This window comes from Lissotriton helveticus, chromosome 6 (genome assembly GCF_964261635.1).
Source record: "Lissotriton helveticus chromosome 6, aLisHel1.1, whole genome shotgun sequence".
Taxonomy (NCBI): Eukaryota; Metazoa; Chordata; class Amphibia; order Caudata; family Salamandridae; genus Lissotriton; species Lissotriton helveticus.
In genome coordinates this window covers 1,621,248,397-1,621,273,679 of record NC_136067.1, presented here as the reverse complement: position 1 = coordinate 1,621,273,679, position 25,283 = coordinate 1,621,248,397, and the positions used below count along the sequence as shown (strand labels likewise).

Below are 25,283 nucleotides of genomic sequence, written 5' to 3'. Positions count from 1 at the left end.
CCATAGCTTGAAAGGCATGCTATAAATAGAGGAGGTCCCTTGAGGCAAAATCTTCTTTGCTGCTGTACCAAGGCAGAATCCAGTTTTATTTTTTGCATTTTTGCAAGGCACCAACCTCGCTCAAGAAAATAAGAGGGCTTCAGATCAGACACAGACTACGTTAGATGTTGTTTTTTAGCTCGAGATTCAGGGGATTTTCCTGGCCACTGAGATATGCCTCACAGATAACAGACATGCCCGCAGACCTGCCTGCCTCGTGCGCTCTCTGAAACAAATGCTGCAGCAGAGAGAAGTCTGTCTGTCTGCTGCTTTCAAAGAATAATTTATACATGACTATGGCGCAGTGCAAGATGAATTATCCCATGCTCAAGAGGGGCAGAGCCTCCCGTTAACCTTCAATCACAGTGCCTCAGATGGCGTAGCACTATTGGGCCCAATTTGGCTTACTTTTTTTGATAGACTTTATTTCTACGGGGTCTTTGTAAATCTCGCAACCCTTCCTAGAAAGTAAAACGGGCAATGACTAAGGTGTCCGGTAGCCACAGGGCATGTATGGGGCCATCAGCATGTCAATCCTCCGGCCTGTAAGCAACCGGGACTTATTTTGCATTCTGGGATATAACCCGTATGCAGCGCCCGGGTGCTACTCTGGAAGAAGGTGGGAGTGCCCAGCTTGTGACCCACCCTGAGGGGGGGGCAAGGCCGGGCTAGAGCTACTGCTGAGTGGGTGGGAGGCCGCGGTGAGTCCCACTGTCTCTCCCTGGAAAATACCTCGCCCATGACTCACCTCTGGCAATAATGCAGCGCGGTGAGGTCACTGCTGGCGCTGGCGCTGCCCTCCTGAGAGTCACTGAGGTGCTCCCAGCGGTGCCCTCCTAAGGACAGTCTGTCTCAGGGAGCCTGGGACATCAGAGGAACAGGGTAGGTAGGTGCTGCGAAAAACAAAACGTCTCTAGTGCTATTAACAGCCACAATACATGTTTTAGTGCACCGGCGGGAGGAGAATAATCCTCTGCAAAGCCAAGAGTCCTGGCTTTTTTTATAGTGCATGACTATAGAGACAAGCACAGACACCAGCCATCATAACCCCAGCACACACAAGCACAGCAACACTGCTAGAGACATCAGTGTGTCATTGTGACTGGTGCCCATGTAAAGCGCTCCGATGCCTACTGGTCGAGTTCGTGCTATATAAATCTGCAAAAAAAATGCACGTGCAGGCACAGACCAGCACAAAGACACAAACACACGGCCTCCATTTGACCCACAGATACCAGACATGAATCGTCAGAGGCACCCGCACAAAGAGGGAACCATGTACGGACCATCATAGAAGTTCACTCCCACACAGGTTTGCCAACTTTAAAAAACAAGCATTGGCTGCGCGGCCATAAAAGTGACGGGCCGCACGGCTGTGAAAGGGGACGCGTTCTGTGGTGTGGGAGAAGTGGACCGAGGAAAGGCAGATGGCGGCACCGCTAAAGTGAAAGCAATCGCGGCTGTAAGGGTGCCCACGAGATGGCGCCTGTGCTGGTAAGCGTACGCCCGCGCGCGTAACCGCTCGTTAAGTCAGCTACTAAATGTCTCACCAGACCAGCGCATGCTCTAGCGAGACCTAAATAGGAGGGTGGATGCACCCCTCCCCCCCCCCAGCCCCTTGGACCACTACCTTCCGGGGCCAAAAATGTAATTAAAACTGGGAGGGGGGCACGCGGCCCCACTCCCAGGCCATATAAGGCCCCTGGGATCACCACCTGCCCAAACCCGACCCGTGCTCACAGAAGGAGCGGGGCCACACAGCCCCCCATCCCTAACTTGGAGTCAATAGTGGCCCTGGGGACCACAACCCCCCAGGGCCAGCTCCTGTTATGTCTCGGGGTGCCCACCCCTGGGACATAGCTGTTTGCTGTGACTTGGCAGGTGCTTTGATGGCACCCACCAAGTCAGCGCAAACACTCTGTTTCCAGCAAGCGAGAGCTGACAAAATGCTCTTGCTTTAGTCAGCTGGAAGCGGATGTTTCATCTGTTTCTCTGCCCGCTTGAAAGCGGGACGGGAAATAGACAAAAGGATTGCTCCTGCACTCACACAGCCACTCACTCACCCATACAACCACTCACACACCCATAGAGCCACTCAGACACCTACTTACACATAGATACACAGTCACTCACATATGTTAAAAATAGTTTTGTTTGCGTTAGTAGTACACAAAGTATAATATTTTAACTTTTGTAGGATCTTATTATACATGTTTAAACAAACTTTTATAAAACACTCACACTCACTGGATGATGTCATCAGTGATGTCATTTGTGATATCATCAGTGATGTCACTGACCAGGTCATGAGTGATGTATTATGCGAGGTCATACGCAGTGCATTGTGGGGCGAAAGATATAGTTAGCTCAGGTAACTATTACTGCTGAATTACTATGGTTTTGTATGAGTGAAATCTGAGCCTAACCATAATGTCCCTGTAACCTTTGTGTTTTTTAGGTGAATTACTAAGGTTTTTTAAATTCTATTTCCTAATTATAACAACCCTGTGACCTTTGTTTTTTTCAGTGAATATATATGGAGATTGCACCCGAGAAAAGAGGAGCGGCGATGGTGAGACTTGTGTGTGGCCGTACATCGTACCCTTTATTGCCTGCCCCTAGGTCGCAGATTTGAATTCTCATATTGCCTACTGCACCAATAACAAGCAGAGTCACAGGAGAATTCCTTGGATGACACTGGGCGTCACCAGGTGACGGGATCGAGTGACCCCAGGAGGATGGCTCCGACTTTGCCTTACCGGTGAGTGCTCTGTCTTCTCTTTTCTTGGCTCCCCATCATATTTGTGTTGCGACGTCTATCTCGAACGTCCTGGAGTACCAACTTTAGCAAGAGCACATGCCGCCACTGCCAAGTTCTTTGACACCAATACTTGTTCCGAAGTCACTTTGTCCACGCTTATTGAACATGAGGAGGCCACTTTTGACATTTGTAAACAGGGAACCGAGAGACCCGGGAGGGATCCGAAAGAACCAAGTGCACTGCCAGTACCTACAAGTAATTTAAAAATACTGTATCAAATCCTGGAGAAAGCCCATGAGAAAGAAATTCGCAAGTGGTGGTAGGCAACTTCCTTGGAAAGATATCTTCAAATTGATCGTATCCCAAGGGGCCTGCGTATTTTCATAGTTCCGTCAAATTTAAATCCGGATCCGGAGTTGTTAAAGGACTGGTCAGATCACACAACAGAGTCAGCCAAAGGAATGGTCAGAATCCTGATCAAATACGCCTGGAGTGATCAAACTAAATTGTTAGAAGAAATCAAAATGCTAGATGAACTGATCAGCAAAGACATAGATTCGAAACAGAGCAAATAATTAAATACAACAATGATGTGGAGACTTAAATAATATGTGAATGGGATATGCAAATGAAAACAAAGTTCCAGAGAGATGAACAACCTAACATTTGCTCGCAAATATGACATTCCCAGAAAAAATCTCTCACAACAACAAAGTAAAGGGGCAGCAAGCAATAAAGATACCTCAGGTTCAGAGGTGGAAGTCTCAGAAGGCGAACAAGTTACCGCAGAGGACAAACCATTCAGCTACTGGGTCCACTTACTTTCAGGAGTATAAATAAATGCGCAAGAACCGCCAAAGACCGGCACAACGAACCCATCTACCGGCCCAAAAGTCAAAAGGAAGCGAAAAATGAGGAGGGGCAGGAAAAGAAGCTAAAGAGGCGCCATCGCCCAAAGTTACCAGAAGCAGAGGCAAACGAGGCAGATGGTAGCTACAAAAACAGTTACCAATCTCTCAGATCGAGTACTCAGTGAAGCAGAAACACAAGTTCTACAACTAGGTTTGACTTTCTGCCGCACCACTGACTTTGTGGAAACAAGAGGGGACTTGTTTAAATATAAGAGAAAACTGAAATTACAAAAATTAATTTGCTACGTCCTCAAACAACCTCGAATGATGAGACTGTTCAAACCAACGACATGGATTTACTTATTGGCTTGGACTTAGATACTCTCTTGACTTTGCAGTTATTAGAAACCTCTGAATTAGAGACGGACACTTTTACGCAGCCAGTTGATGATAATCATTCATAGATTGCGGGAATCACACAGACTGGTGGAAGAAGTGGTCAATAGAGAAAATCAAGGAAAACACCACAGACAATATTTGATGCAATCGATGTCTTTAGAGATGCTGTTGTTACTGATCTCAAGAAATTGAGAAATGAAAAGTTAATAAAAAATAATGAAGATTACAACGTTCCAGTTGAACAATTGCAGGCTATTCAATCATTAAGGAATGAGGACACTATTGTAACAAAGCCCTCAGATAAGGGCAGTAACATTGTTGTTTTTTCTTAAGAATATTATGTCCCAGAAGCCTTAAGCCAGTTAAAAGACACTGATTGCTCTCAACCAACTACGATAATTGTGTACGCTAATTGTATAAAAACTTTCCACCAACTACAGATGACATGGCGAGGGGAGGGTTTGATCGACACAGATGAATATAACTTCCTATTCTGTGAATATCCTTTAGTTCTCATGTTCCACCACCTCCCTAAAATCCACAAAAATGCCAGTAGACGCCCAGGGCGACCAATTGTTGCATCTATTGGCAGTTTACTGGAGAACTGCTCTACCTACATAGATTGTTTCTTGGCACCGTGGGTAAGAGATCTTAGTTCCTACATTAAAGACACTGGCGATTTTTTAAGAGCAATTGAGGGTGTCATTTGGGAGGAGGACATGCTCCTCATCACGTTAGACATCACCAGTCTCTACACATGTATCAGACATAAGGATGTGGTGGATGCTGTCAAGTGGTTCCTTAATAAACGAACCCTCAAATATGTTAAACACAATGAGATGCTTTTGGTCATGCTTACTTTTTGCCTTGAGAATAATATTTTTATCTTCTCAGGGCAATTATATAAACATTAAGGGACAGTGATGGGCATGTGCTTCGCCCCCAGCTATGCAAATCTTTTCGTTGGCTGGTGGGAGAAGCAAATGGCCTGGCGGGATTCCCCGGCATGATGGCTTGACCGCATTGTTTTATGGTTCGGCTACATTGAGGATTTATTCATTGTGTGGAAGGGCACTCGTCTAGCTGCAGAAGAATATTTTGCCTCCCTGAATAACAATAACTTCAATCTGAAGTTTAGCGGCCAAACAGCAACACCAGTGTCTGTTACCTTGACGTGGAAGACTATATAGACAATGCTAAGATTGCAACTCGCCTATACAGAAAACCTGGAGCGGGTAATGCCCTTTTCCATGCCAACAGTGCTCACCCGAAGAGTATGATCAGTAATATCCCGTAAGGAGAACTTCTCTGTTTGAAGAGAAACTGTACTGTCTCTGGAGAATATGAAAAGGCCAGAGATGAGGCTCTCCAAAGATTTAGATATAGGGGTTACTCCTCTGGGGTACTACAGCAGGCATCCCAAAAAGCAGAGAAAGTAAATATATGACAAATTTTAATACCTAAAGCAAACACATTTTTCAAACCATCCATAGTCACCCCTGTGAGAATGATCGCACGCTACAATGTTAAATTTTCCAAAGTAGTGCAAATCTTTAAAAAAAAATTGCCATATGCTTCTAACAGATCCAATTCTAAAAAAAGTAACTCCAGAATATCCGTTGATCACCTAAAGGCGTTGCAAATCAATAGGCAACCATCTAGTACACATTCACTTCCAGTCATCAATACTACCAACAAACATGTTGAGAGGGTTTTTCCCATGCCTTAACTGTAAGGCATGTAAACAAAGCCACAAAGTATTGGAATAGGAAACCTTGGAAAGTGGGGTAACTAGTAGAAAAGTCAGAAAGATTAATCGCCTGCTGAACTGCAACTCAGAATATACCGTATATGTATTAGAATGTCCCTGTCCTAAAAGATATGTAGGCAATACCATCCATCGAGCAAAGAAACGGATACTGGAACATATGCGAGCCATCACTAAAAAAGATCAGACTTACTCGATGGCTCGCCATTTCGAACTAATACATAAAAGTGATCCCAAACTGCTTAAATTATTTTGTATTAATCAGGTGGCTAAGAGTGAAAGAGGAGGAGATAGAACAAGGGCATTAAGGGCCTTAGAATCTAAACATATAATAGACCTCCAAACCAGGGTTCCACTAGGCCTCAATATCGATGAGAAGCTGTAACTGGAGATGTCATTATTCTTTCTGTAATCCCCACTTTTGTTTGTACTTTTTATCCTTGCCCTTGTAATGCATTGACTCTTTGAAAACAAATTAAATGATTAACTGTTAGTTCCCATTCACTTGAAGGCTTAAATAAATTGTTTTTAGGTTCTCCTCACGTTCATGGCTTTGTTTTGGTCTTGGTGATTTGCCCATTCAGAGCGTAATTCTTTTTAGTTCACAGTACTTTGAGTGGTTTTGCCCAAATGGGTTATAATTGAGTCAGTATGCCATTATTTTTTATGGCTACTAAGCAGCAAGATGAATTGTCATCTAGGCAGGATAAAGGTATTCAACCTTGCTATAATCCGCTATGTTCTAAAGTCTGACTTAGCTGATGGTAGAAACATGGAACATCAAGGAATTATCTTATGAGATTGTGATTTAAGAGCAATTCCATCATGTAATGTGTATATATATATATATGTATATATAATTTCTTTCTTGACCACTTGTAAATAGTTGTATATAATGATATATAACTTTTCAGTACTGATAAATTTACATAAATTTGCATCGACTTTGGAACAAGTGCTAAGATGGCCGCCATGTATTCTGCATAATGCAGTAACTTCACGAGGCCTTCTTCTTTTTTAAAGTTTATTTTTTATTTACGTAATCACATTTAGCACTTTAAATATGTGTCATGCACTTGGGGCCACTAACATCGAAAAAGGCAGATTGCCGAAACGCGTCTGTCAGTGCAGGGGGGGGGGTCTGTGCATTAATAAACAACTTTAAATAAGGACCAGTGAGTGTTCTCCTACTTACACTGCTGAAATTGCTGTGCGTGTGGATGAATATATATATATATATATATATATATATATATATATATATATATATATTCACTGAAAAAACCATAGGTTTCAGGAGTTATATAGTTAGGAATTAGTTTTTAAAAAACCTTTGAAATTCACTCCAAAAACTATAAGTTTTAGTGGTGTTATAGTTAGCTGGACATTTTACTCATACAAAACCAATGAAATTGCTCCTATATAGTTAGTTGTACTAACTATATTTCGCGCACCCGCAATCCACTGCTGATGATGTCACATATTAGATCATTTATGACATGGTCAGTGACATCACTGATGACATCTCAAATGACATCACTGATGACATCACTGATGACATCATCCAGTCAATGTGGTTTGCTTCGTTATTTAAATATGCATTATATATATAGCAATTTACATTGAAGAATGAGTGGATATATATAAATAAATATTTGGATGGAGGATTTAGTAGCAGTGTAATTGACTGTTTACTTGACCAATTTATAATGTCTCACTAAATATAGTGGATAGTGACTAAACTGTGTGAATATCTGTATCACTTTGTCAGTTGTTGTGTAAACTGATTCTACAGTTGGTTACTAGCTATGTGAAAGTCTATATTAGTTATTGATTAGTTAACTGAGTATTTGTATGGGAGTGTGAAAGTGTGTGTGGTTCGGTGGGGGGTGTGTGACTGTCCAAAGATGTGTGAATAGTTGATTCAGTAGATATATGAAGTTAAAACTACATGTTCTAACAGTTTGGGTGAGGGAATCTCTTTATGGGTGTGGTGATGAGCAAATATATTTCTCAAAGGTACAGGTCCAACAAACTAGAAAAATAAAAGGCAGTGTATGTGTCAGTTGTTGTATATAAATAAGTATACATAAGACACAATGATTGTGTGAGTGACTGTATGGATAACTGTATACTTGTAATAATGATTTTATAATTCAGTAAGTATGACCTACTATCTAAATGAATCGAAGAAGTGGTGTTTGTATAAGTGTTTTGCTAAGTAAATATGTAAGTATGATCCATTGTTTGCATAAGTGAGTAGGATGACTTCATATGTGAATAGGATGCGTGCTGTTGTTTAATGTCGATATAGATGTATAAGTATTTTTGATAGTGTTTTATTGTTCATTGACAGCATGTATGAGTGAATCCATAGGTAAGTGATTAGATGTGTGTATACATCTATGAATCACTGAGTGGATTTTTAGATACTTGTATTGCTGTGACAATGGATTTAAATATGATACTCTGTATTTTACGAACAGTGATGAAAAATTGTAATAGTGTATGAAAAGGTGTATGTGATTGTCACGTGGATGATGTCATCAGTGATGCCATCAGTGATGTCATTTGAGATGTCATCAGTGATGTCACTGACCATGTCATGAATGATCTAATATGTGACATCATCAGCAGTGGATTGCGGGTGTGCGAAATATAGTTAGTACAACTAACTATATAGGAGCAATTTCATTGGTTTTGTATGAGTAAAATGTCCAGCTAACTATAACACCACTAAAACTTATAGTTTTTTGAGTGAATTTCAAAGGTTTTTTAAAAACTAATTCCTAACTATATAACTCCTGAAACCTATGGTTTTTTCAGTGAATTTCAAAGGTTTTTTTAAATGCTAATTCCTAACTATATAAGGCCTGAAACCTATGGTTTTTTCAGTGAATTTCAAAGGTTTTTTAAATGCTGATTCCTAACTATATAAGGCCTGAAACCTATGGTTTTTTCAGTGAATTTCAAAGGTTTTTTAAATGCTAATTCCTAACTATATAAGGCCTGAAACCTATGTTTTTTTCAGTGAATTTCAAAGGTTTTTTAAATGCTAATTCCTAACTATATAAGGCCTGAAACCTATGGTTTTTTCAGTGTTTTTTTTTTTTTTAATTGATTGGTTAACTGGCTTATTAAGTGTATCTTAGTGAATACATATATTAGCGAGTAATGTTTAAATATTTAAATATATGCATGAGTGATTTAATATGTGACGTCATCAGCAGTGCATTGCAGACGTGCAAGTTATAGTGAGTCCAACTAACTATAACGTGGGAATTTCAATGGTTTTATGCGAGTAAACTTTCCAGCTAACTATAACTGGTGTGAAACCTATGGTTTTTTCAGTGAATTTCAAAGGTTTTTTAAATGCTAATTCCTAACTATAACTGGTGTGTAACCTATGGTTTTTTCAGTGAATATATATATATATATAAAATTTCTATGGCAAAATGAAACCCCTCATTTTGTTCCTTTTCAAATTAAATGTATTGAGTGTTACCACTTTATTCCAATCAAGATGACTTCAGGTGTGCCATACTTTTGTCATAAGTAAGACTGTTAGCGTTCTAGTTGTTCTTTAGAACACTCTGGGACATTCTGTCATTGGGCTATAGTTGGCCTACATCTGGCTGATATTTGGGCTACATTTGGGCTCTTTTGTCTCTGGTGGCCATCTTGGGAGACTGCATATCAGAATTTTTTTAATGAAATATAAGAGGATTTGAGAAGTCACTCAAAATGTGCCCTAATTTTTCTTTCTTCAGCAGTAATCATAATTTCTATGGCAAAATGAACGCCCTGATTTTGTTCCTTTGCAAATTAAATATTTTAAGTGTTAACACTTTATTCCAATCAAGATGACTTCAGGTGTGCCATACTTTGTCATAAGTAAGACTGTTAGCGCTCTAGTTGTTCTTTAGAACACTCTGGGACATTCTGTCATTGGGCTATAGTTGGGCTACATCTGGCTGATATTTGGGCTACATTTGTTTTTTTTTGTCTCTGGTGGCCATCTTTGGGCTACATTGGGCTACATGTGGGCTCTAACATATATATAGCCCAATGTAGCCCAATATATATTTTTTCAAAGTTAATTTTCGTAAAAACCACTGGAGCACAAATCTTGAGACATAGCAAAGGCACATCGGGCTACCAGTCCCTACAATTTTGCCAAGTTTGGTGGAAAACCATTCAGCCGTTTGGGCTAAAAGTGAGTCCAACCGCCCTATGGAAATTAACATGGGGAAAACACGTTTTGGGACCCCACTTTTATCTCGGCCCTCGCTTGACGAATCCCCCCCCAACTTTCAGGGAAGGAGCGGAACGCCGCGAGGCAAAGTTAAGGAAAATTTCATGAAGATTCCTCAACTGGCGCCAAAGTTATTCCCAATAGAATGTTGCGATTTCCCTATGGAAAACAATCCTAACTATATATACCTACTGGCTATCGCCAGTAGGTAATATATATTATATATATATATATATATATATATATATATATATATATATATATATATATATATATATATATATATATATATATATAAAGTAAAGGTACATATATGTGGAGTTAGGTTCAGAAAATCTATATTTTCTTGACTTTTGATATTTTGGCTACCTCGATATTCCTTTTTTATTTTTTTGTGAGCGTGATCAGTAATGATTAAGGATTTTCATTACAAAAAAGTAACAACATATATATATCAATAAATAAACAACAAAAAAAACTGAAAAACATTAATAACCAATACAGGTGAGCACCAAACAACGAAGATTCAGCACAAAAAAAAAAAAGAACAAGAAAGTATATGAATTTATAACATCATATCAATTCCTCTCATATCAGGAAGGAAGTCTTGCATTAGAGTACCATTCAGAAATTGGGGCCCAAATCTGGGTACCGAAAGCTCTAGCTTTTCTACCTCTTGTACTATATATAGCTACCTCCTGTTTATATGTAGCAAGAAATCGACTAAGCCACATCTGAAAAGTAGGTGCAATAGGATCTTTCCATCGGGCAGCCAATATAATACGAAAGACGGCGGTACCTAAGAAGACAATCCTGCGTTCCTCCATACTATAGCCTAAGGATTCATCATGACCCAGAAGATATAGAGTAGCGGAGTATCTAAGATTCCGACCAAAAACTTGAGCCCAAAATCCTCCAATCATAGTTTGTAAAGTATCGAGCTTAGGACATTCAGCAAACATATGAATTAGGTTTGCTTGCCCCTGTCTACATCTTGGGCAGCAGTCGTCTGCCCGCAATCCCCACGTAAAAAGCTTAAATGGGGTAAAATAAAGGTTGTAAATAGTTTTGTAGTATTGTGCTTTAAGATTAGGGGCTAAAAATAATGTTGTTGAAAGGGTTAGAGAATAGTCAATATCCACGTCTGGATTTCCGAGTTTTAGTGCCCAAGATCGCTCGACACGATCTAAATCATCAGCAGAAAATTCAGAGAGTATATCATATAGGGTTCCTATCCTAGTAGCCCATCTCCCAATAATAGAAAAAAAATGAAAGCTCTCTAAATTGCTGTTAGATTTAGAGTTACGGATACTGGTAAATACTTGAAAGTATTTTAAATAGTCTGTGGATAGGATATCGAATCTCTGCTGTAGCCCTTCAAAAGATGGAGTAACATTCTGTCCAAAAAAATCACCTAATGTATGAATGCCGAGATTCTCCCAATTCCTAGAAATATTATCCTTTAAACAAGCTGGTAAGATCTTACTATGCCATAGAGAGGTGTATTTAGTGATTTTAGGAATACCTAGATGTTTAGAGGCGAATTTCCATATTTTCCATGAATCGCTAATCACCTTAAATTTGATCTTTTTATAATATGATGCTTCGATTTATCTCAAGAATAGCCCTTGGCAGCTACCACCTAGTCCAAGTTCAAAAATAGAAGGGATATACGGATCAATATTAGACGGAGTGGGAGGTTTAACATTAAAAAGCGGACCCATTTGTTGGAGTAGTGTCGCCCAAAGATAGAATGTCAAATTCGGGATACCAAGGCCACCTCTATGTAGAGGAAGAGTCAGTAATGGTAGCCCTCTCCTAATTTTACCATAGTTCCATAGGAATTTAGATATAGCGGAGTTTAGAATTTTAATAGTGCTACCGTCGGCCATCAATGGAATGGCCCGGAACAGATAGAGTATTCTCGGGAATATGCTCATTTTAATATAATTCGCCCTCCCTATTATAGAGAGATGTAGAGTGTCTACCCTCTTAAGGTCAGTTTTTACTAGATTGATCAAAGGATCATAGTTGAGCCGATTGATATCCTTCACCTCAGGAGATATATTTACACCAAGGTAAGTTGCATTTTTAACCTTATAGGGGCTGTCATATATGATGTTATTTGTACAGAGAACCATGGTTTTATCCCTATTAAGGGAATAGACTGAGTAGGATCCAAAAACCTGGGTTATTTGCTCTATTTCTGCTACTGCGTCAGCCGGATTGGTTGTAAGCATGGCGATATCGTCGGGGCTACCTCGATATTCCAGCTTCGATATTCAGGGCGCATGCCACATGGTTCCTATTGTGTGTAAAAAGAATGCAGATGCTTTGCACTGTTGACAGTGTAATGGATTCCACTGGCTGGCACCAGAAGTGAATGGATACAGGAATCCAATGCCACAGGAACTCTGGGTCACTGGAGAAGATTGGTATTCTGGTTTATTAAAATTATCTTCCTGCGTCAACTATGCATTAAGCCAGGGTCTTCAAACTACGGCCTGCAGCCCACATCTGGCTACAAGATATTAACAGGCCCACAGCAACTTGACATTTTTTAGAGTCTCTAGGCCCTAGACTTTAAAATATTTCACAAGCGTTAACGAATAGTCATCCTGAAAAATTATGGGGAAAACCATCCATTATATAGCTAGAAATTAAATTGTCAAAAATCACAAGAAGTTGAAACTATTGACAACCAGCCTAAGAGGCCGATTACGATGGCGGACGGAAACGGGTCCGACCGCCATGGTCGTGGCAAATATACTCCTGACCGCACCGCGGATAAGTCGCCGGTGCGATTAGGATATTTCCGCCATCACACACCGACCGCGGACTGTACCACAGAAACACCTTCCGCCGCGGACGCAACGCCCACGGAAACAGGGCCAACCTCCGCCAGACCTGCGGAGGGACGGCCCGCACCATTAGGATAACCCCACCATCCCAAAGGAACTCACCACCGTCCACGACCGCCGCGGACAAAAAACAACAAACGGAGCTTGGCTGCGGAAGGACCAAACGAACATCACCCCTGCTGTCAAACCGAAACAAAAATGGCGGACGGAAGTAACTAGTAAACCAAAAAAACAGAACACACACCCACCTGGAACACCCACCCCACACAACTACACGCCCCAATGCCACACCCCCCAGCACAAACAAGAGCATCCAAGTCTCCACACCCACAGAACACCTGACTGCAAAAAAACATTGGGACACAACCACCACACAGAGTATAAAAGGAATCCCTCCCATTACCACAATCCTTTGCATCACAGCACAGCTGCAAGAAAGAGGCACACATCACACACAACAGACACACACAAACACACATACAACCTGCACACCAACACACCCACCACACCAACCCCCACAACACCATCCCTACATACCACACAACGGCACACCCAACACCCCCAACACCTTGCACATCACACACCATGGCCCCCAAGAAAAACCCCAAGTTCACAGAGAGTGAGTTGAAGGTCAAGGTTGATGAAATCATCCGTGTCGAACCACATCTGTTCGGTACCCTAGTGCAGCAGACCACCTTGGCAACTAAAACCACTATGTGGGACAGGATAGTGACCAGAGTGAATGCTTCAGGGACCGTGCCACGCACCAAACACGATATCCAGACGCGGTGGCATGACCTCAAGGCAAGGGTGAAAGGCATCAGGTCCAAGAACCACCTGCGGGCACACGACACTGGCGGTGGCACTCCCATGGATCAAATACCATACACCGAATAGGAGGAGAAGGTGCTAGGCACACTGCACCCTGAGAGCCTGGAAGGAATAGATAAGGGAGTGGAGGCTGGTAAGTACAAACCAATGACCACTATCACACTGTTATGTCCTGCCTTGCAGAACTGCTAAGACACATCTCCCAGTCTACAATCCATGCATGTGGACCACACAGTCACCTAAATGTGAAGCCCAGGGCTCAAATGCACCCACCATGATCAACCACAAATGTAGCCTCCTACGTTCCCAGGCTTGCATGTGGTCAAGCAGCTAACACAACTCCCATCAGGCCCCCATGTCTACAGGGAGGGGGGGTGTGAGAGGCCAGCACTACGACTCCCAACAGGCCCACATGTCTACAGGGAGAGTGGGGGTGGGTGAGAGGCCAGCACTACAACTCCCAGCAGGCCCCCATGTCTACAGGGAGGGCGGGGTGGGTGAGAGACCAGCACTACAACTCCCAACAGGCTCCCATGACTACAGGGAGGGCGGGTGTGTGTGAGAGGCCAGCACTACAACTCCCAACAGGCCCCCGTGTCTACAGGGAGGGTGGGGTAGGTGAGAGGCCAGCACTACAACCCCCAACAGGCCCCCATGACTACAGGGAGGGCGGGGTGGATGAGAGGCAAGCACTACAACTCCCAACAGGCCCCCATGACTACAGGGAGGGTGGGGGTGTGTGAGAGGCCAGCACTACAACTCCCAACAGGCCCCCTTGTCCCATCCCAGAGCAAGATGGAGTCCCCCCACCATGTGCTGACCAGTGCATCTCCCTCTTCAAACTTACAGGTAGGTAGCCATCTTCACAGGGAGGGGTGAGTGTCAGGGGGAAGTGAGTACTCCAAATTCCAATGTGCACCCTTCACCCTCATGATTGCAGTGAGAAGCAACACAACACATGGCTCCGTAGTAACTCCATGGTTAAAATGTGAAATTAAACATGGGACAGGTGAGTATGCAGTGCCTGTGTACTGCAATCGTCGAACAACAAACAAGTACCATATGTCCACAGAAGGACCCACAAATAACAGACCTTTCACACATGTAAGAGAAGCGTCACATCTGCACGCATCAAAGAACCAGCAAGGGGAAACTTGGACATGGTGGCAGCCCACACAATCCATGTAGTAGGCAGTCTGTGCATGATGTGAGACTTGACATACCCACAACAGCAAGTACAATGTGTATCCTGACACAAGGCACATGGATGCATTGTCCAAACCCTGTCCCTAACACAAGGTAGACCATCCACATGAAAGACCAACATATGCCTCTTTGGACAATGATTAGACCAGGTTCAGTAGCAAGGTAGGTTGTCCACAACCCTTGTGAACATGGCCTAGTCCACATTGCAGAGCCACTGCAACAATGTCAAAATGACTACGACTACCAAACTACACAGAGGCGAGGGGTACCATCCAATAGCAGAACAGCACCACACATATCCAAGTTTTGTCTCACCACCTCCACACCACCATAAGGCCCAGTACTGTGTACCACACCAATGTGATGACATCAACAACCATGTCCTGAATCCCTAGAAAATTGAAATGTAACAAGATCAAACCTGTCATGTCTACAGCATTGATTCTTAAATTCTTGTCCCTCAGGTGACCGAGAACTGGCAGGAGAAAACAGCAACCGCCAGCACCATTCACCCCCCTCACAGCATGGACTCTCTGGTTATGATTTCCTGAACACCTCGGGTGCAGAGGGCGATGCCGGTCCGCCTATACGCCAAGGGCCGTCAGGCTCCCAGGACATCCCTTCCCCCACCACCTTGGCCAGTGGAACCACAGCAACTACTGCCATTGTTACCTGTGCAGCTACCACCACCACCACCACTCCTGCCTGTGCCACCCTCCCTGACCCATTGGACGATGGTGGACCATCAACATCACAGGCTAGCAGGGAGAGTGGACAGGTGAGGACACAGGTGAGGCCACAGCTTTCGAACAGGAGGGCAGGTGCAAGGCGAGGTGGGGGACAAGACCCACCCAATACTGGGACCGAGACCCTGGATGCCATGCGTCGTACGAGCGGTCGCAGGCACTGGCGGATCTGGCGCGCCAAGACTCACTTGATACCCGCCAGCTGTGGAGGTCCATGGACAACCGTATGGGACAAATGGTGGCCACTGACAGGGAGGTGTCCCCCGAACAACCTTCCCCCACAGCTGGGTCCACTCCGGCTTGGAGACGGAGGGCCCGTCCGAGGCTGGATCCAGGGCAGAGCAGTGGCAATGTACCAGCCACCCGCCAGAAGAGGGGCCGGCACTGACTTCACCCTTCCTTGATCCTGGCATTCACTCTGTGAACTATCTTGCCCCACATTGCCAAGCATTGGCACACATCTGTTGGACTAGGTGTACACCACACAATGTGGTGTCTACACGGTGGTATCATCTGACATGACCTTCAACTCACTCTTCCCCTACACCACCATTTTGTAAATATGTACTAACACAAATCTACACCCTGTAAATAAAAACCCCGGAAACACTCAAGGCTGTGTGACCTCCATGTTTAAACACAGGTTTGTCTTAGTTGTTGTCATTACCAGGTGCAGGGATCAATGTTGCTCGGAATCATGGCTCTGTGTGAGTGACCTAGGGATAATGAGAGAACAACAACCACAGGTCAGGAAACTGAATCACACCCATCACACCACACCGTACTGCAACATCCCACAAACCACAATCATCACAAAATAAGCGGATCACAGGACACACATCAGGGAGCATTCCATGTACACCATGTCCCACACCCATGTGGAAACAGGTCATTCCAGAACAGGCAGCATTCACACAACACATCCACCCATCACCAGCAAACATACATCACGCATTGAACAGCATCACAAGACGTAGTTACTCACATTGGAAAGTAGCGGTCAATCAGCTGACGCCTCTGGTCCACACCTTCTTCCTCCACACTATTCTCATCACTGGACATGGGTGGGGTGGGAGGCGGAGCAACCTGTTGGTCTGCAGGGTCCATGATCAGTTCAATATCCTTGCGCAAGGCCAGGTTGTGGAGCATGCAGCAGGCAACCACGATTTTGCATACTTTGCCGGGTGAGTATGGCAGGGTCCCTCTGGTTTTATCCAGGCAGCGAAACCTAGACTTCAGCAGTCCAAATGTACGTTCCACCGCCCGACGTGTCTTCCCATGGGCCTCATTATAGAGCATTTCACCTGGGGTAGTAGGATTAACTGCCCGCACCCGGCGGTGGGTACCTGGCCATGGGCATCCATGCCACGGTAACATCAAAACACATAGCGGCACCCACCGCCCGCACCCGGCGGTGGGTAACCACCCGCACCCGGCGGTGGGTAACCGGCCATGGCCATCCATGCCACGGTAACATCAAAACACATAGTGGCACCCACCGCCCGCACCCGGCGGTGGGTGCCGCTATGTGACTGAAAAGGGGATACCAACTGTCATTTCCACTTGCACATTCAAATGTATCTGTTAGCCTGCCCCGCCCCCCGCGGAATGCGTGCCCCGCCATTGCCAGGCCAGCGAGTGATGATTTTCAAATGATGCACCATTGCGGTAACGCGCACATGCGATTGGCGGTGTGTGACCGTGATGGTCCTTGCACATGCAGCCAATGGAAACAGGTACCGTGGGACGCGTAAGCAATTTCCAAAAAAGCAGAAGTCGTGCACCGCCACAGCGGACCAGTCATTGGCTCATTTTGAATGAGGCAGCCCGGGAGCACCAATTGCTGCAGACGTGTGCCACTGATATCAGCTCAGGGCCCTATAAATGTGTGAATTTCAGCACCACACATCCACTGCTTCCAGCCACTGCTGCCTGCACCCATCACCTCTACCTGCTGCTGCTGCCCACTCCACCAACTGCTGCTGTTGTGCCAGTGTTCTGGACCTTGCCATGGCGAGAGTTGGAGAGATCCGGTCCCGTCCCTTCAGTTCAGAGGAGCTGGAGGTCCTTGTGGACGGTGTGCTCCGCCACTATGAATGACTCTACGGTGCCCCAGGACAGGTGGTATGTGCAGTGGGGGACATGTTGGTGTGCATGAGGTGGTCCCTGACTCCTGGCCTCTGCAATCTGGGCGGTGTTCTGTGGGAGGCAGTGTGGGTATGCCCCAGCAGGCCAGGCACGCTGTGATGTGTTCCTGGTTCTGTCACTGACTGATTGACCTCTATGCTGCGAAGTGTTATCTTCGAGAGGTCACAAACATGACATGTGTAGTCTTGTGGCTGTGCTGGGTCACGACCGAACACATCTATCTTGTGTGTACCTCACCTGCTTTCCATGATGGACTAAAGCCATATTCACCTGTCAGTCACATATGTTGTACTGTACATGGCTGCTGACAGATACCTGTACCTTCTATCTGTGTAAACGGCCAACTGTTCACTGACTTGCCCCTTCTTGTCTCCCATTATGGTAGGTCAAACTGCACCATCGCAAGGCCGTGCGGAGGGCCATAGCACGTGATGTACGGGCAGTGGGGGTGTGCAACAGGCGACACACACACTGCCACAAGCGGTGGGACGACATCTCCAGGCTCAGCAAGAATGTGACAGAGATGACACTGGGGCTGATTACCAGATCAGGCCGGCTTGCACGACGTACCATGACCCCTCTAATGCTACGTATCATAGCTGTGACACATCCTGACCTGTCCGCACGGTTGAGAGGGGAGCCGCAGCAAATTAGCGGTAAGCACACTGAATGTGTTTGTGACTTGCGAGTGCATGCATGTATTGCTGGTCAGACACAGTAGTGACATCCGTGGTGTATATGTTGTGCTGCTATTGCATGTTGGTGGCATTAGCAGAGTGAGAGTTAGCATCCATGTCAGCCAGCTGGACATACCAGTTGCATTGTAGTGCAGGGGCCCAGGACATGCCATTCAGGTCTGTGAACTCATGGCATCACATGTGTGGTGGTCTGCATGAACTTGCCCTGTTTGTTTCATGTACATGTGTCACAGTGCCCACTGATTCTTTGACATGAGGATGTCTGGTAGGGGTGGTTCATGTGCAGGATGGGTGCGACATGTTGTTCAGCTGTCAAGGAAGTTTGGATTTCGTAATTTGCAAGATGTGAGTGTGGCACTTATGTATACCTCTTATCTCTCACTTTCAGCTTTGGACGAGGGCACTGACAGACAAACGACGGAGCTAAGTGGTGGCAATGCATCCGGATCAGAGATCACACAAACGCAGACTGAGACTGAAGAGAGCAGCCCCGGAGAGGGGGACAGAACTATCCCTGAGGACTCATGTGGCGACACCAACCTCCTCATCTTCAGACAGCGGTGGTGAGTCATCAGTGTTGGTAGACACAGGGAGTGGACAATCTACACCTTCAATCGGTACACAACACACTGGGCCCACACTGCCACCAACTGCAACAAGTACTGCTCGTGCTCGCCAGAGTAGGGGGAGCAGACTGGCCTTTGGTGCAGGCACCACTGCCCCTGCCCCTGTGACGCAAACTGCCCTTAGTGCTGAGGCGGTTGATCTGCTGCGACAGCTGTGTGTAGGGCAGACAAACATGATAAATGCATTCCTGGTCCACGATAGGAAGTTGGGGCAGGTGGTAGCATTCATGGAGGGGATGCATGGTGATGTTGCTGGTCTCCACAGGACAGTACAGTCCTTATCCAACACAGTGTCTGCAGCCATTCAACAGTCACATGTACATGGTTTTACTTCAGTTCCCCCATCCACACCACTTACTGTCTCAGGGGAGAGTGACATTTCTGAACCTGTCTCATTTTCTGGGTATTGCACTAGAAGCAGGCACAGGCAGCAAGGCAGGCAACGGAGGCCACAGACATCATCCCCTAGGAAAGGGAAATCTCTCACAGAACATGACATAACCTACCCTGGAGATGACACACAGGACCCATAAGGGGTGATGGGGGACACAGATTCACAGGGCACACAGCCATCCCCCTCAAAAGGTACTCCCAAGGGCAAGGAACATCTCATGGACAAGGCACAGACCAAGGACAGGGCATCCGCAAAGGAGAAGACACCACCCACGGACACGGCTCCTTACAAGGAGCAGCCACCTCCCAAGGACAGGGACACTCCCAAGGACGGGGCCACTACAAAGGAAAGGGCACCTCCCAAGGACAGGGCCACTAAAAAGGACAGGGCATCTCCCAAGGACAGGGCCCCTACAAAGGACAGGGACACTCCCAAGGACAGGGCCAATACAAAGGACAGGGCACCTCCCAATGACAGGGCCACTACAAAGGACAGGGCACCTCCCAAGGACAGGGCCCCTACAAAGGACAGGGACACTCCCAATGACAGGGCCCCTACAAAGGACAGGGACAATCCCAAGGACAGGGCCCCTACAAAGGACAGGGACACTCCCAAGGTAATGTTACTTTGATGGGAAGAGGAGGCTTCTGATGTGGGAGTATCAGGCAAGTGACACTCCTCGGACTCCCTCTGTGGGAGCCTTCAGGGAGAATTCCACTTCATTACTACCTCCACCTAACCATGTACTCTGCAACACACTCCCTTACAGGCTTGATTATCCACTACTGCTCTCCAGTGCACCTTATCTCACAGATGACCTTGGGCCCCAGCCCCATTTCAGGTACCATCTGGCTGCACTTTCATTTTTCCCGGTAAAAACATTAGTAAAATCACCTTCATACTTAAAACATTGAATATAGCAGTAAATATAATTATTAGGCACTTTAAAGTATGTTCCACAGTAGCCCTTATGGCCCGACTGCTAACTAAATAAACAAAAACAGAAAGGCCATGACAGGGCCGGCTTCAGCGCTGATGCAAAAGTCTTTTTTGGTGCCGCACCAATAACCTCTTTCTCAGCAAATACCTTTACTACCACCTTCCAGCAGTGCCCCTCATTCCTCCATGGCCCCCCTATTGACCTCTTCTTCGGATTCCCTCACTGCCACACGCCACAAGTGCCCCTCATCTCCCCATAGCTCCTCCCCCTTATGACCTCCTCCTCGGATTCCCTCAGTGCCACCCTCCACCAGTGTCCCTCATCTCTCTGTAGTCCCTCCCCCTCATGACCTCCTCCTCAGACTCCCTCACTACCATCCTCCATCAGTGCCCCTCATCTCTCCCTAGCTCTTCCCTCCCCCCCATGACCTCTTCCCTGGATTTCCCTCTCTACCACCCTCCATCAGTGCCCCTCATCTCTACCCAGCTCCTCCCTGTACCCCATGACCTGTTCCTCGGATTCCCCCAGTACCACCCACCACCAGTGCCCCTCCTCTCTCTGCAGCCCTCCCTCAGGACCTCCTCCTCAGACTTCCCCACTACCACCCTCCATCAGTGCCCCTCATCTCTCCCTAGCTCCTTCCTCCACCCCATGACCTCTCCCTCGGATTCCCTCACTACCACCCTCCAACAGCGCCCCTCACCTTTACGTAGCACCTCTCTCATATGCATTTCATTTGTTGTATAGCGCTACTCATATCAGTGTAGTGTGTGTCAGTACTTTACACCACACACACACATTATACAGAGACAACGAATCATACAAGTATGTAAATCAGTCTACAGGGAATGTCACATAAACCAATGAGGATTACAAGGTGTAGGAATCACATGTCATCCATACTGGTAGGCAGCATATTTTAAGAGGGTTTGGTCTGGGGAAACACAACCTTAGGCTTTAAAGAGTAATCCATGGGGGGTCAGCTTCACTGATAAAAATGTATATCTGCCCAAACATACTCATTTTAGCAATATTAGAATGATGAAAGACTGTGGAAGTTCCAACTGTATCACAAAACAAAAAAAGCAAAGTTCTAACTATACCATTAATGTGTGTATGCAGCTCTTAGGTGACAGTTCATTGGTCACTGTCCTATGTTAAGATTGTAACTTCTGAACTGCAAGTAACAGAAGGATCTCTGTGACAAAGGCAGTAACCCACTGAGCTATCCACATCAAATACAGTTCATCTGCGTTTAAAAACTATTAGAACATTGGAATGTTGGAGGCTCCATTGAAAACAATGGAGTGCTCTGGGCTTATAATGGCTGGTATAAGCCTGGAGCTCCAACATTCCAATGTTTCTTTGTTCACAGCTCTGGCTGTGAGCAAAGGCTTCAGGGAGCCTGAGGGGATTCCAATCCCCTCACGCTTCCAAAAGGCTTTGTTTTTTTTGTTAGAACATTCTGTCCTCTAGTGACAGAATGTTCTAATAGCCTTATAGCCCTTCGTAGATGGGCTATACCGCTATTAAAGTCCCTCTCCCTTGTTAAAGGCCCTCGCCTTCGGCTCGGGCCTTTAACGCTGGAGAGGGCCTTTAATAGCCGGTATAGCCCTCTACGGCGGGCTATAAGGCTATATTAACAGACAAATGATTGCTCTCCAGCAGGATCATTAATCACCAGCGTTCACTGGGCCTTTTGTATTGTCTTATTGCTGTCCTGCATCGGCCATGATCATGATAAAAACGGTTTAAATTAAGCACACATGAAGTATGTGTCCTGCTGGGCCTGTGCAGATTTTAAAAAGAAAAAAATGTAGTAACACATTCTCTTACTTACCTACTAAATTACTCATCTTTGTGTCACAGCCTGATGTGATCGGCCACTGCAGGGGTCAGGAAAGGTGACTAGGAATAAACAAACTTCTTTTCTCCTGCTCTGCACAGTAAAAGAAATATCACCGCAGCAGGACAGTAGGCAAAGGTTACCAAAGGTTACCCTTGTCAAAGAAAGGATTTGTCGTCTTTCGCCATGCAGAGATGAAGGGGTGAAAAAATAAACAAAGCCTCGTTAACGTTTCAATGGTCTTCAAAGACCTGTGAAGTACTCGGGTGCGGCGGCGATCATCTCCAAAACTGTGTGTTTGTGCGCCCGGGAAGCTGTCTGTGCCCCGGCGCACACACACACGATCTGTGCGTTGTGCGCCTGCCTTCAAGCCCTCACTGCGGGGCCAGGGCTCCTCTTTGGGCTAGAACCGGGCCTGCTACTACAGTAGTACAGATCACCTGCTACAAAATACTAGTTCGCAAACATGGAGGCGGAAATGTCCGCCTCTACTATCTTTTCTGTGCAGAGATCTCTGCCGACATATACAAGCAGTAACTATACAATTGTAAATCCTTTTGTAGGAAGCTTCACCCTGATTGCCCGGGTGACAACCTGCAAATCAACACCTAGGTATAAATCTACCCTTGGAAATGGTGAAAAGCAAAAACGGGTAGTGTTACACTAAGATGTAGTAAATGTGAGTGAATATACACGTGCATATATATCATTGTGACTAGGCTCCAAATAAGGCATTATCCCAGAGAGGTAATCTATCAGCCCGTGGATGAAATGTTTCTAAATTATTTTCAGTAGGAATTATATTATTGTTTTCCACTCTTGACTGTGTGGTGTTTGCTTAAAAAAAAGAAATAAGGAAACATTAAAAAATATTTGTAGGAGAAAATAGCTGACTGACTGCATACCCGTTTTTCAAAGTGTATGGGCAGACGGGCACTTTGGTTCCCAAACAATCAGCACTTTATTAGCAGAAAAAAACAAGAATCCACTGCAGGCTATTCTTTGCCCCCACCCTATCTGGGTGCAGTGTAAGCAGATCACGACGTACTGTGCACTGTGAGCTGGATGTTTTGAGGATAAGTACGTTTTAATACGGATATTTCTGAACAAGAAAACGTACTTACATGTTATTTATTTTCCAGCAGTCTGCAGTAGCTTCTTCTGCAGCCAGGCAGTCAGAGTAAAACAATCTCAGCCTTTCTCTCGGACACGTCCCCACGCACATTCGTCACTTCAGGATACAGTGAGAATGTGCCGGAGCCCGTAGTCACGGACAGCTCTTCTTTTCAGATTACTTTTACGGTTTCGCTCTTTCTCATTGGCCGGGATGCCAGATGAAATAGTTACACAACGCAAACATCGTGTGACTTAACAAAGAAGACAAGGGCGTGCGTCTCCGCGCACCGCATATCGTGTAACAAGCATTGTTCTCATTAAAAAAGACGAAAACCCTCCTAAAAATATACGTTGCCAAAATTGTAAGCCACTCATGTTACTTCATTATTTTGCAGTTTTACTTTATTCTCTGCATTTTTACATAACGCGGTCTCACTCGACCCGAAGATCGCTTTACACGAGCTCAAGTTACATTACACAAGGTCACGTTCATTTCTTTGATTTTTGAAGCTCGGGGAGATTGAGGGAACTCGAACTCCCTATCCTACGGAAGGCAGCCGTGGCTGTCACTCTACTTCAGAGGTCTTCAAACTTTTGGATGCCGAGACCCCCCCCCCCCTCCCCCCCCCTCAACATTTTCAAACGTAAGGACCCCCTCCTGACAAAAATTTCTAAACCTCTAGGTTATGAGGAAGGTGAGGACCAAATTATACGACAGGCTTGACTAAATTGTATGAATAGAAAATGTAAATAATGTTCTGTGATGCTGTGTATTTTGGGGTAGCATTGCTTTATTATTTAGAATTTTTTTAAACACAGTAATACTGATGAAAGATTTCACCCCATCAGTAACAGTTTATAACCAAAATACAGCAATTAACATCAGAAAGATGAGTAGTCAACCTCTGTGAAGGGCCTCCCAATCCGCAGGAATACGCGCTGCCACATTAGAAGCTCACCTGGCCATGGCCGGGAGCAGCAAGGGTGCATTCAAACCGTGGCGGTCTTGTGCAGAGTTAACCAGTTTACCCATGCCCCTTTCCTCTTACCCCCTTCCTTCCATCCCGCTCTTCTCTCCTCTCCCAACCCCGGATCCCTCTCTCACATTGCAGGCAGATGGTTATTAGCCCCAGCACACCTTTTGGGAACAGTAGCGCACTACAAATGTAAATAATAGGCAGAAGCAGGGGATCCACTAGACCTGAACTTTGGGGTGTGGGGGAGGGGGGTTAACACTCCCAGCCAGGGCTTGTCCAAGCACTGGTCGCACACGGTGCAACAGTCTTTCCACCTTCTCCATGAATTCCCTCACTACCACTCACCAACAATACACCTCATCTCTCTATAGCACCTGTCTGACAAACATTTCATTTTTTTTATAGCGCTACTCATAGTTTACTCACACTCAGTTCTGTGATGTGCATGTACATCTTCTTTGTAACAGGCACTTTAACCTTCTGCACTGTGTGGGTGACAAGAGTGCCCATGTGACTGCACGGTGAGCAATGCAACAGTGTGAGAGTAGGGTAAAAGGAGTGACTGCAGGGTGAGTGAGGTGACCATATGAATTTGGGTTCGGCTGTAAGTGCAGAGTGGGCCGAATTAGTGCATGGTTAGTGATGGCCTTGTTTGAGTGAGCTACAGATTGAGCAGTAAGGGGGGGACAGGTGAGTGGAGTGTCACATGAGTGCAGGGTGAGAAGGGTGCTCGTGTGACTGCAGGGTGAGGTACAGAGTGAACAATGCAAGCGAATTTTTAGTGCAGAGTGATCACTGTGAGAGCAGGGTGAGCGGGTGAA

General features: G+C 45.4%; 1 protein-coding gene across 1 annotated transcript in view; it reads right to left on the bottom strand.

Moving 5' to 3' along the window:
• Positions 1-23,608, bottom strand: part of LOC144761840 (uncharacterized) — a 364,775-nt gene extending 341,167 nt beyond the window's left edge. Inside the window, exon 1 of the mRNA XM_078647067.1 lies at positions 23,494-23,608. The gene's annotated coding sequence lies outside the window, so the exon portion shown is untranslated. The remainder of the gene's footprint in view (positions 1-23,493) is intronic.
• Between the last annotated feature and the right edge of the window lie 1,675 nt (positions 23,609-25,283).